At 46.1% G+C, this 11,323-nt stretch overlaps 1 long non-coding RNA gene across 1 annotated transcript; it reads right to left on the bottom strand.

Moving 5' to 3' along the window:
* Positions 1-1,472: 1,472 nt before the first annotated feature.
* LOC146892197 (uncharacterized) lies at positions 1,473-3,859 on the bottom strand. Its single transcript, XR_015004669.2, has 2 exons — positions 3,232-3,859; positions 1,473-2,771 (listed from the first exon to the last, which is right to left on the bottom strand). It is a non-coding gene; the product is annotated as an uncharacterized LOC146892197 (long non-coding RNA).
* Positions 3,860-11,323: the final 7,464 nt, after the last annotated feature.

Raw genomic sequence — 11,323 nt, 5'->3', positions numbered from 1 at the left:
CCCCACGATGCCTTGCCTCTCGCCTCCCTGTCCCTAAGGAGGTCTGTGAGTGGGGCTCTTTGCTGGCCTAGCTTCCCTGCATTAGAGCAAAGGCATTATGAATCCTCCACACATTGTCAGGGGACCCCATTCTCAAAGTTTAGATCAGCCGTGTATCATGGGCACATCATGTAGGTGGTGTCACGCCACACAGCACACATTCCCGTTCCTAGGTAACTTCTGTTAGGCTTTCACTACCCGCAAACAGCCAGAACAATTGGAATAAAATGTGAGTCCAAGGGCTTGAAAATGATTTTGATTTTCTTTCAAGGAAGCGTCTTAGGCATTCCAGGTTGGCCTTGAACTCGTCTGAGCCTCTGGACTCTGCGCCTAGGATGCTGGGATGTGAGGTGAGTGCCACCGCTCCCAGATTACATGATGCAGAAGACCAAGCACAGGTTCTGAGCATCACAGGCAAGCCCTCCACCGACTGAGCTGCACCCCCAGCCCTGAGTAATGCGTTCTGATCTGTAAGGCGTAGGTGCAAACAGGGAGTCAGACAGCAAGGGGGCCACATCCAGTTGCCCAGCACCCACACCACAACCCAGTTTTGCTCTTTTAATTGTTCTGGAAGAAATCAGATCTTACTGATATCAGGGTTTTTTTTTTTTTTTTTTTTGGTTTGGGATTTTTTTGTTTGTTTTTTAGAAATTTCTCTGTCTTCCACATTAGGTCTTTGGAGGACAAAGCTCCGTGATGTGTACAAGGATACGACCTGAACAGGACACAGTATCTGACTTGTATTGTAGATACAATATATTTTTTAAGTTCACTTTTGAGAAAAAGCCCATAGGGTAGTCCATGTTGTGGTCAATGGTATTGGTCAGTTTAAGCAAAATGCTGCTGCAGTAACGGACATGAACCCTTCAGGGATTACCTCATCAAAGGTTTACATTTTAGTAACACTAAAGGCTCAGCTATAGGTCTTCTAGAAATTCTTCACTCTAAGACCCGACAAGAAAGAGAGAGAGACAGCAGGACCACAGTAGGACTTGGTCTCGACAATGGTGGCACAGTTCCCTGCACTGGGTTTTGCCAGCCAAAGCAAATCTCCAAGCCAAGCCTGACGTTAATAGGGCAGGGATACAATCTTTCCACAACAGTGAGGGATGCCAAGACTCACAGGGCCATGCCTGGCACTATGGGACAGGACTGCATAATCCTCTATCAGATAGAGACAACAGGACAATTGGGACCTCAGACAGTATACAGTATGGCCTCTTACAAAGAAATGCAGGGAAAGCCATGTGCGCGGTGGAGGACCTAACTCATGGAAGGACAGAGTCTTTGAAGCAAGCCTTGACTCCAGAGCCAAGGCTTTTGTCCCACTCCACCACAGCTGTCTCCAGCTCTTCAGGCCGAGAGGCACCTGCCCAGCCCTGTGGTTTATGTCAGCCTTCAGGGGTGTCACATGGAGTTGTCACAGGGAAACATTTGGCCCTCGAATGTTTTATTCATAAAGATCATATGTCCAAGGGAATCCAAACTAGCCAAGTCAGATGAAATTAACAAGCATAAATCAAGAAATGCAGATAGAGCCAAAAATGGGAATTTTCAGAAAAGTGAAGTAATCGCAAGTGTTGCCTTAGCTTACTCAAGGCTATAGACAAACAGAGGGTTGGCGACACCTGAGGAAAACAAGCAGCTGTCACCCTCCGAGGGCAAAGGAAGAGACGTGTAGGCGCCGCCATGGCAGACTTTGGCGGCTGGCTGATTGCATCCTGTATGAACTGGAATGAAGAGTCGGGGAAGAACCTGGCACCAACTCTTCAGAAAGGGCCTTAACCGTGACCTTCCCCGCGTCTCCAGACGTCTTATTCCCAGCATCATGAACAGCACCAGTCTCAAATGGGCACCCTGGTTGCCCATGCTTAATAGATCTGTTCTCTGGGGCCAGCAGGCAGCTTAGCGCAAAGAAAACGCCTGACCGCACACAGATCCTCAAGTGGAGAAAAACAGCAGAATCAACTATTATTCTAAACCTCGTCTCACCTCGTTAAGTTGCCCGATGGGACCCTCTGCCTGCCTCCGATGGTGACTATAACAGCTCACTGTCACCACATCAGCAACGGGGACTTATGAGATGCCTGCCCCCTCGATTCACCAGTAACCTTTCCAAGGACATCAGGTTCGATTAAAATACACAGGGCTAGGCAGGCATCCAAACAGAGCAGGACGTATCAGGTGGGCCAAGTGTGATCTGGCACATGTTGTCCTAGGTGGTCTCTCAAAAGAACACAGAAGATGCTGTCCTTGGCCAGAAGACAAATTCCTTTCTGACCCCACCACCCTTCACTTTGGACCCAAGCACCCACAAGCCACGGCTTGCCGATCACAGTCCACAGTACCACGCTGCCTTTTCAAGCCCTCCACAGCCTGGTCTGAGTCCTTGCCTTCAGTACGTGAGGAGAGACAGTATCGGGGACACTTTTCAGGACAAAAAGGCTCCACGAAGCCACTTCCGTGGCATCTTGCTTGCTAGCTCTGCTCTGCTGTAAAGCAATTGGCAGGCTTTCGTACGAGGGGCTTCTCAAAAACACAGTCCAGAAGGCAGGCTCAGAATTGCAGCCTGGCTGCAGGCCACAGCATGGCAGATGCGCGTATTCATCAGCACGTCAAATACATCACTCCACTCCTAAATCACAGGCCCAGCACTGATCAGGGAAGTTGGACACTGGGCAGCCCAAAGCCTCCTGGGAGTGGCTATAACGACTTTCCTGTGGGTATCGGTGCTGGTGGAACACAAAGGGACACAGAAAAGTTATCTCCATTCTTGGAGAACAGCAATCATAAAGGACATTGCAGAGTTCAAGCATGCTAACACAAGAGTGCTCAGCAGACAGTGCAGAAAGCAAATGGGTTTGCAGCTGAAGCCTTTCGTCTTTGGGCTGAAGCATCTTTGGACGTTCAGTGTACGTTTGCTATGAACCCCTCTATAGTAGCCACCACATGGGGTACAGTAGAAAACAGAGATAAATGAAACCGGGTTCCCATCAGATAACAATGACATGTCTGCATCATCTGGGGAGACAGCTCCCCAACACTGGTGAGGCTAAGGACAGCTCCCTGGAGAAGAACCGAGTCTTCCAAAGGATGCAGGACCAAGTAGGTGGGGGGAAGAGAGCATGTCCACCGTAGCCATACGGTTGTAGAGGTGTTCTCCCAGACCCCTCTTCACCATGTGGGACTCACCTTCTGGATGCTAAGATTTGGCGGGGAAGGGGCATTCACAGCCGTTCTTTGTCTCTGAAAGTTTCCCTTTGCCTGTCACAGCACTTCACCGGGACATTGAATATGAAACATCCTTCCCAGGCTTGGGTGTTAAGGCCTTCATCCCCAGCTGGTGGTATTGTTTGGGCAGGCTCTGGAAACACGTTTAGGAAGTGAGACCTTCGTAGGTTATCATGGGAGAGACCCAGGATAATAAGTCCACGGCCCCTCCCGTCTCTCATGCTGATTCCTGTCAGTCATGAAATTCAGCTCTTGGTTACTTGAAGCCCTGCCCACATGAGGCCCTCCCTAACCTGCGTAATTTTAGTGCCCAGCGATGTGTTAAAACATGTATCTATTTTTCATTTTTTTCTTCAGACGATGACATCAAAGCTTAATCATCAGAGTCAACGCAATCACTTTCAAAACGCTCATCTCGGGTGATTAATCACTTCCTCCAGTGTAGCCACGGCCCATATAATTTAGGGATTCCTCATCTGCCAGAGTGCTCTCCTCAGGCCGCTGAGCATGGCGGCCTCCAGAAGTTCTGTCCTTTTAGGTTAGGGAGTCAGTCATTCAGAACCGCGACCGATGACTGGGAATTCCAGAGTGTTCACCTCCAGAGTTGTCCCTGGCTCTCTGAGACGACTCCTTCCACCACGCTGCTCTCCACCTATTCCAGCCCAGGGGTGGCAAATATTTGCCCTGGAAAAGTGACTTTTCAGCCATTTGGATCCTTGCCTGGTGAGTAACAGGTATTGATTCATCCGTCTAACAAATATTTATCAAGAACTTCCTACATGTCGGGCAACGCCCTATGGTGAAGCTGTAAAACCCAACAGATTTTACTTACATGGAGGCCAGATTCTTTAAGAGTGAAATTACCAGTAAATAGACAATATAAAATAGTGCAATGAATGTCACCATACAGACACACTCAGGGATACTGGAGGATAGGATGTTAGAAAGGTAAAGAGACTCTTGGGAGCTCTGTTTTGAAGAATTATTAGGAATTTGCTGAATGGAACTTGTCAGGGAGGTGAGGATATGAGCCCCTAAGACACAGAATTTTGAGGTCGTGAGGCTCATTGTAGACTCTGTATTAAATGGGGGGCTAGTAGAATAAGGATGGAGAAGAAAGAGGTCACGGTGCTGCCCAATTTCTTGAGAACAGTGGGTAATCAGTATAAGGCTTCAGTAAAAACCTACCGATCAGCCAAAGCCAAGGGATGTGGTTCAAAGCTGATGGGATCTTTTTGCTGTGTGTGCTCAGGACTTCATAGTGGCTCTTTCCTTTCCCTCACTTCACAGAAGAGAATCAGAGACCAGGGAGGCTTAGAAACCTGTCCAAGGTCACACGGTAGTAAGTGATACAGTTGGGATACGATGTCCTGGCCCCCAAGCTTAGGGTAACCTCCTCAAAGAACCCCCACAGATAGTATGAACGGTTAACACCACTGGAAAGGCAATTTTGAGCTCTTACTAAATATACAGTGTTCAGCAAAGGCACGGTCAAAGCACTGCCATGTAAACCGATAACACTAAGCCTTCTCATAGACACATATGTAACAGGCATGTTATTAGCATGCACAACAACATTTACCTTGCATCCCTCCTCTGCATACGCTGGTGAGCATATGGTCTGCATATCTAGCTGTGGAAATAGTGCGATGTTGTAGATCAGGAATCCTAAAAACAATCACGTCCTTTCTAAACTGAGAACAGCCTAACTGTCAGGGGCTGGGGCAATGGTTTGGTAATTGCTTTAGAGCAAATCAACGGAAAGCTATGTAGTCATTGAATGTGCCCTTTGTGAGGACAGTGTGATCCTATAGGCACTAAGGGGAAAGCAAAGGAGTAAATTGTAGAAGAGCTGAGAAGAAGGGCCCCATTGGCCTTCAGAGGAGAGTGGCCCCACATCCCCACAGATCCCCAGTTTGTAAAAACAACCCCCATGCAACCTCCCCCACCCCGTACAGTGACAGAAGTATTAAACTTCCCCAAAGACTCAAATGAGCCCATGAACTTGGTATTTGCTTATAAATCAATGCAACTAAATTCTGCCAATAGATTCTAGGTTTCATCACACCGTCAGCAGGCTGCGTACCTAAGTCTGCCTAAATCTGTAAAGATGTGCCAACCTTTCCTTTCCCCAGAGTTCCTTCAGAAAGCACAAAGCTGAGCTGGCCCTGGAAACAGTGGCCGAGACTAGTTCATAAGCTGTGTGAGTCTCACCCTCTGGCATACCATCTTTGAAATCTAGAAATGTCAAAATAAAACCCCTAAAACTTTAATTAAACAAACAAACCACAACAACCACTATCATCTTGGAAATCCAAAGCAAACAACTGAAATAGAGAATATCCAATTCAGGAATGTCCACAGCCTATGACCCTTCCTAGGTGTGTTGTGGCTACCGTGATTTGTAAATGTAGAAGCTGTGTTAAAAGACAAGCAATAAGAAGAATCCTATTTGGGCGAAAGAATTTTTAGTAATGTTTTTCTCTTCAAACCCTACAAGTATATTTTTGCTTCTCAACTAGCAACATTCACAAGTGATTTATTACTCCGCTGCTACGCTCCAGTAGGTGGGACTCATTCGGCTCAATAGTAAATAGTTTTACTACCTTCTCAGGGAATTCCAGCAATAAACAGGTAAGGCCTGGAGGGTAGAATTAAGCAAAAATTGGCCAGAGAACTAGCCTCCTGCGCTGCTATGACGGTGCTATGACGGTTGACCAAAGGTTAACCCAAAGAGCCCCGTCTCTGTAGTCACACACACACTGGCAAAATACCCCAGGATTTGCTTGGCAAAGTGGGGCTAATGCTCTTCCACTCAACTAAGGAAATACATTCATGGCTCCTGATACCTTAGAAGGACTTGACAGTGACGAGTTACAGCCGCAGTTGGATCAAGGGGACACCGAGAGCAGAGAAGCAGGAAGAATGGAAGGAGGAAGGCAGTTGTTCTGCACTCACGAAAACAAGTCCTGGGAACCAGTTTCCTTCTCCCTTTTCACAGCTCCTAGCGCCCACCTCCAGGTGCCATCCTATTTGTCGCACGGATGTGTCGCAGACACCAGGGGAACAGACAAAGCCCATGGGAGCCATCTGCCTACTATTAGCACAAACCGTGCCTGCAATCCCTCCTGGGGACTCTCTGTAGAGAAATCTGAGATCTTGTGTCAATCACTCTAGGGCGCTGTGACAGTGTATGCTGCTGGGTAAACACCATGACCAAAAGCCACTTATGGGGGGGTGGGGGTACTGCTTCAGAGGGAGAGACCAGACAGCCAGGGGAGCCACGGCAGGAGGTGGCCAGAGCAGGAAGCTGAGGGAACAAACCCGAAGTAGGAAGAAGAGCCATAAACTCTCAAAGCTTACTCCAACCCGTGACGTTTTTCCTCCAATAAGACCGTGCCTCCTAGAGGTTCCATAACTTCCCCAAATAGCGCCACCAATACGGGCGACTGAGTACAAATACCGAGTCTATGGGGGCATGTCTTATGCAAATCATCACATTCCGCTCCTTGGCTGCCATAAACTGATGGTTCTCCCTGTGTTCTCACATGAAGAGAGAGGACAAACTTCTGGGTGTCTCTTCTTAAAGGGATACTAATCCCATGGGATTAGACTCAGTTAACCGTAATTACTTCCTAAGAGGCTCCATGCACAAATACAGCCACGGTGGGAATGAAGGGGTCAGCACATGAACCACAGGGACCAGGGCAAGAACATATAGTCCTCAATGTGTAAGCCTTCTGTCTTTGCGGGAGGGAAGAGCCACAGCTGTTTAGATGCACCAGGCTTGCAATTTTCAAAAGCCTTATTATTCCTATCTGAGGAGCTATTGGCAATTGATGGTGGCTGAAAGAGAGAGCCTCCTTTGGTAGGTTGCTCACGCCCCAGTGAATTCATTCGTGTGTGCATGTGGGGGGGGGGCAATATTTGAACTTAAGAGGTTATTAGTAACAAAGAAATTAGGGATAAAAAGAAGACTTGAAGTTGGGAAAGAGATGGGATAGGGGAAGCAGAGGGAATTGAAGGATGCGGTGGCAAGAGGGTATGGTTCACGTACATAGCATAATTGCATGGAACTCTTAAAGACTAAAAGGTGCTAGTTTTACAAGTGCCGTTGTCTTTTCACCGAGTGTAAGTAACACGTAATAATAATGCAGAGAAGGTACTGCATTCTGATACTAAGGGATGAGATAACCTTAAAGATAATCAGTAACAAAGACCAGCAGATGTAAGGAGCAGCAAGAATCGCACTGTCTAGCTAAAATCTGAATGAAGTCACACGTTTCCAAAGCAAATCAATTTTTCTTTTTAATAATTGGACTCCATGAAACTCTAAATGTCTGGGGGGTTTGTATTTTTATTATCAGCTGTATCAACAGGAAATGTATTCAATAGGGAGATGGGAGAAAGATTAGAGGCAAGAACAGAACGTTGGAAATCGGATGCATCAGCACCTCATTTGTTCCCTTGCTGTCACTGTCCCTGCAGGGAAGGACGAGAGAGCGGCAGAATTAAGCAGATTTAGTTTGCACCTCTGAGCACCAAGACCTACCTGTCAGTATTCTTCATACACGAAGGACACACACAACTAATAAAGACTAGGCATCCTCCACTGCTCAGGCATGTGCATCTTCATCACGCTGCATCTCCGGATGCATCGTTTCACAGGTGAAGACAACGAAATGCAAGCTAATTGGGTACCACAAGGAAAGCATGGTGGGGGCCTCTCTGATGTGCATAAACATGATGCCAATGGGAAGCAATCAACTGCTGCGGTCCCAGGAGAAACATGTACAGTCATGTCACTGGGACACACATGCTCTAGAGAGCGCTTAAAGTTTCCCCTGTTCTGGAAGCACCCCAGAGACCCTTCTCTATCCTCTAGCAATGATGTATTGTATCCTGCTCCCACAATGACAGTGCCAAGGGTTGGGGGAGGTGGCCACTCAGTAAACTACCTGTTGTGTAAGCAGAAGGACTGGAGACTTTGGAGTACTAGCATGAAAACCCCCGGCAGAGCCAGGGAGCTAGAGACAGGAGTGGATCTAGTTTGCTCCTTGGCTAGCTAGCCGAGCCAAATGCGTGAGTTCCAGGCTCAGTGAAGACTGAAAAAGTGAATGTAGAGAGCGATAGAGATAGACATCCAGTGTTAACCTTTGGCCTCCACACACAAATACATACCTACATACAAACATGGATGCATGCACACACACGAGAGATGGATAAATGACAGATGACAGATAGATAGATAGATAGATAGATAGATAGATAGATAGATAGATAGATAGATAGATAGCCAGTCAAGGCAAAAGGAGGGGGGTCATGGTCTTGAAGGACATCACTAAGGGGTCCATGCTCCAACCCAGAGCCAGCCCAACTTCTGGACTTTGTGTGCTGTGAGATACTTGGGAGAGCAGATTTCCTAAGTCTATGGTATCATTAGTCAGATTCTAGTTTCCTTTCATCAAAAGCATTCTGGGTTATACAACAAAAAGGCAGACTCCAAACTCAAGTCTGGTAATTACCAAACACCTCTGCATCCCCAGAGTCCTCAGATGGGAGAGGATGTCTCTACAAGTTCTTCCCGGTTGCCAAGTGACAGCTTCAGTGGCCCTCAGTCACAGCTTCGGATGCACTCCTGGCTCTGCCATTAATTAGCTGTGTGGTCATGGGCGAGTTTCCCCTCTGTATGCCTCATCCGAGAAACAGGGGCCAACGAGAGCACCTGCCCACAAGACTTCCAAGACACGGCACTCTGAAGCAGCAGAGATATTCTGTGACTGAGTGCACAGATAAAGGGGCCTGCGCAACACAATTTTTTTTTCTTGCTTTTTGCTCCTGTCTGAACTTTTGTTTTGTGTCTTTATTTGGTTGTTTTGGGGTTGGCAATATTAGGAATCATTTGCTAGGCAAGAACTCTATCAGTGAGCGCTCTCTCTCTCTCTCTCTCTCTGCTCTGCTCTCTCTCTCCAGTTAAACATTTTTAATTAGTTAGCTGTCCTTGTTCGTTTCAAAGAAGACATTAAAGGAGGCATTTAAATGCTACTCATGATGTCTCTGCTATTTTTAGAAATGCTTCCCAAAGGTCCATCTGTTAAAGGCTTGGTTGTAGACTGTGGGGCTATTGGGAAGTGATGGACCCTTTAGGAGTCGGACATGGTGGAAAGAAGTTAGGCTATTGGGGTGTCACTAAAAGGAGTATTATAAGAATTCTCTTCCCCTACAGCAGTCACCGTGAGCCCCTCCCACGAGGACCATGCTACCCCAGTCCTGCCAAGCTAGGTGACTATGAATTGAAACCATGAGCCCAATAAACCATTCCTCCTCTTAAACTGATTTTTCTCAAGTATTTGTGAGTGGTAGGAAGTCAACTAACACAATCATACTTTCTATTCAACTATTTTCCCCCTCACACTACCACTGGCGTGCACTTTCTAAACAAACATGCTCTTTTGCTCATTTCTAAATATAATTTAAATGAATTTAAATATAATTATAATTTAAATATACTAATATATATTCTTTTTTGCTTTAATAATTTTATAAGACTAGAACACCAATAATTTACTAACCATTGTCCTAGAATTTAAAAAAAATACTAGGGTCTCACTATATAGCCCAGGGTATCCTCAAAGTCACAGGTATCCCTCTGTTTTTGTCTCTTGAGTGGAGTGATGGGATTGATGGAACGAACCACCACACATCACTCTAAGGACTGATATTTCTAGTATACATGAGTATCTTTTTTTTTCATCTTAAAGATGACAAAGCCCTGAACATTTTGCATGTACTTCTTTGATTTCTGTACATTGTTTCCATGAGAAAAAAAAATCCTTGAGGTACAATTACTGGGTGCTTTTACCTCCTGCTAAGCAGTTCTTCCCAAAAGGAGTGCTCCAGTTTGTAAGTAGTGATATTATCTGAGCTGCACAAGGCTAAATGGCAGTTTTTCCAAATAGGTGGTCAGTTTGAAATATCGTGTGAACCTTTGTACTGTGGGGAAGTCAGTGTTTTGATTGCCTTGGGTTTTAAGTTTTATAAGTTCTTTCTTCTGCCCAAAAGCTCCCTCCTCAAAGGCAATGGTTTTTATGCCTCATGGGCCCCGGACATTTATATGCCTGTCTGGTTTTATCTTCCTTCTCTCTTCATGAACTAGATTGGATCTATATGGGACCTCCCACCAAGAGGGCATAGATGGTTCAAGGACGCTGTCTTAAATGGATGGTAAAGACTTTTCTCGTGTGCTCCAAACTGCCATTTGGGAGTGAAGCGGAGAAATCCCTTTATCCAGATAGAATAGCCCCCTGACTGCTTCATGGAAAACTCAGGTATGAATTTATGAATAACTAAGAAAACTCTGTCCAACTGAAAGTCATGGCCTGAGCCAGTCTCCCATCCAGCAAAATATTTGCCCCCCTTTTCCCTTAGCGTAGGGAATGAAACGGATTTAGTTATGTCAGGATAATTCCCTGGGGAGAAGAAGTCCCTCCCTTTTTCTCTAGTGCTAAATATATCTGACTCAAAGGCAGATGCCTTCAAGCCACAAGTGAGGTGGCTTACAGGTCCTCTGATGCTTCTACAGGACTTGGTTTGGTTTTTGGTGAGGTCCTTCTGTCTTCCCATCTCATGTTTCTAACAGGATCATCACTCAGATCCAGGCAGAGACAGTGTAGCACCACACCCAATGCTGGGTAGTTATTCAAGGAGCACAGAGCACACTTATGTTCATTATAAAAACCCTGATTATTACAGATGTGAAAACACACCATTGAAACATCCCAATGGAATTCCAAAAGTCTAGAGATCATCGCAAACCCCAGGTTAAAAAACACATCAAGTTCAAGAATCTAGAAATGTTTGAAGCAAAAGTCCAGATAATAAATATGACAGACATTGAGGACAATGCAGTCTTTACGCCAGCTGAGCAACTCTATTAGCATGAAGACAACCACACACAGCAGGCAAACAGACAATTATAGGTGCTGGACAACAACAGACATATTTGGCCCCCAAGCCGCACTTCGCCAGCCCCTGCTCTGGCACAGGGAGGTAT

This window comes from Myodes glareolus, chromosome 12 (genome assembly GCF_982192425.1).
Source record: "Myodes glareolus chromosome 12, mMyoGla1.1, whole genome shotgun sequence".
Classification (NCBI taxonomy): domain Eukaryota; kingdom Metazoa; phylum Chordata; class Mammalia; order Rodentia; family Cricetidae; genus Myodes; species Myodes glareolus.
This window is presented reverse-complemented; position numbering and strand designations above follow the sequence as displayed.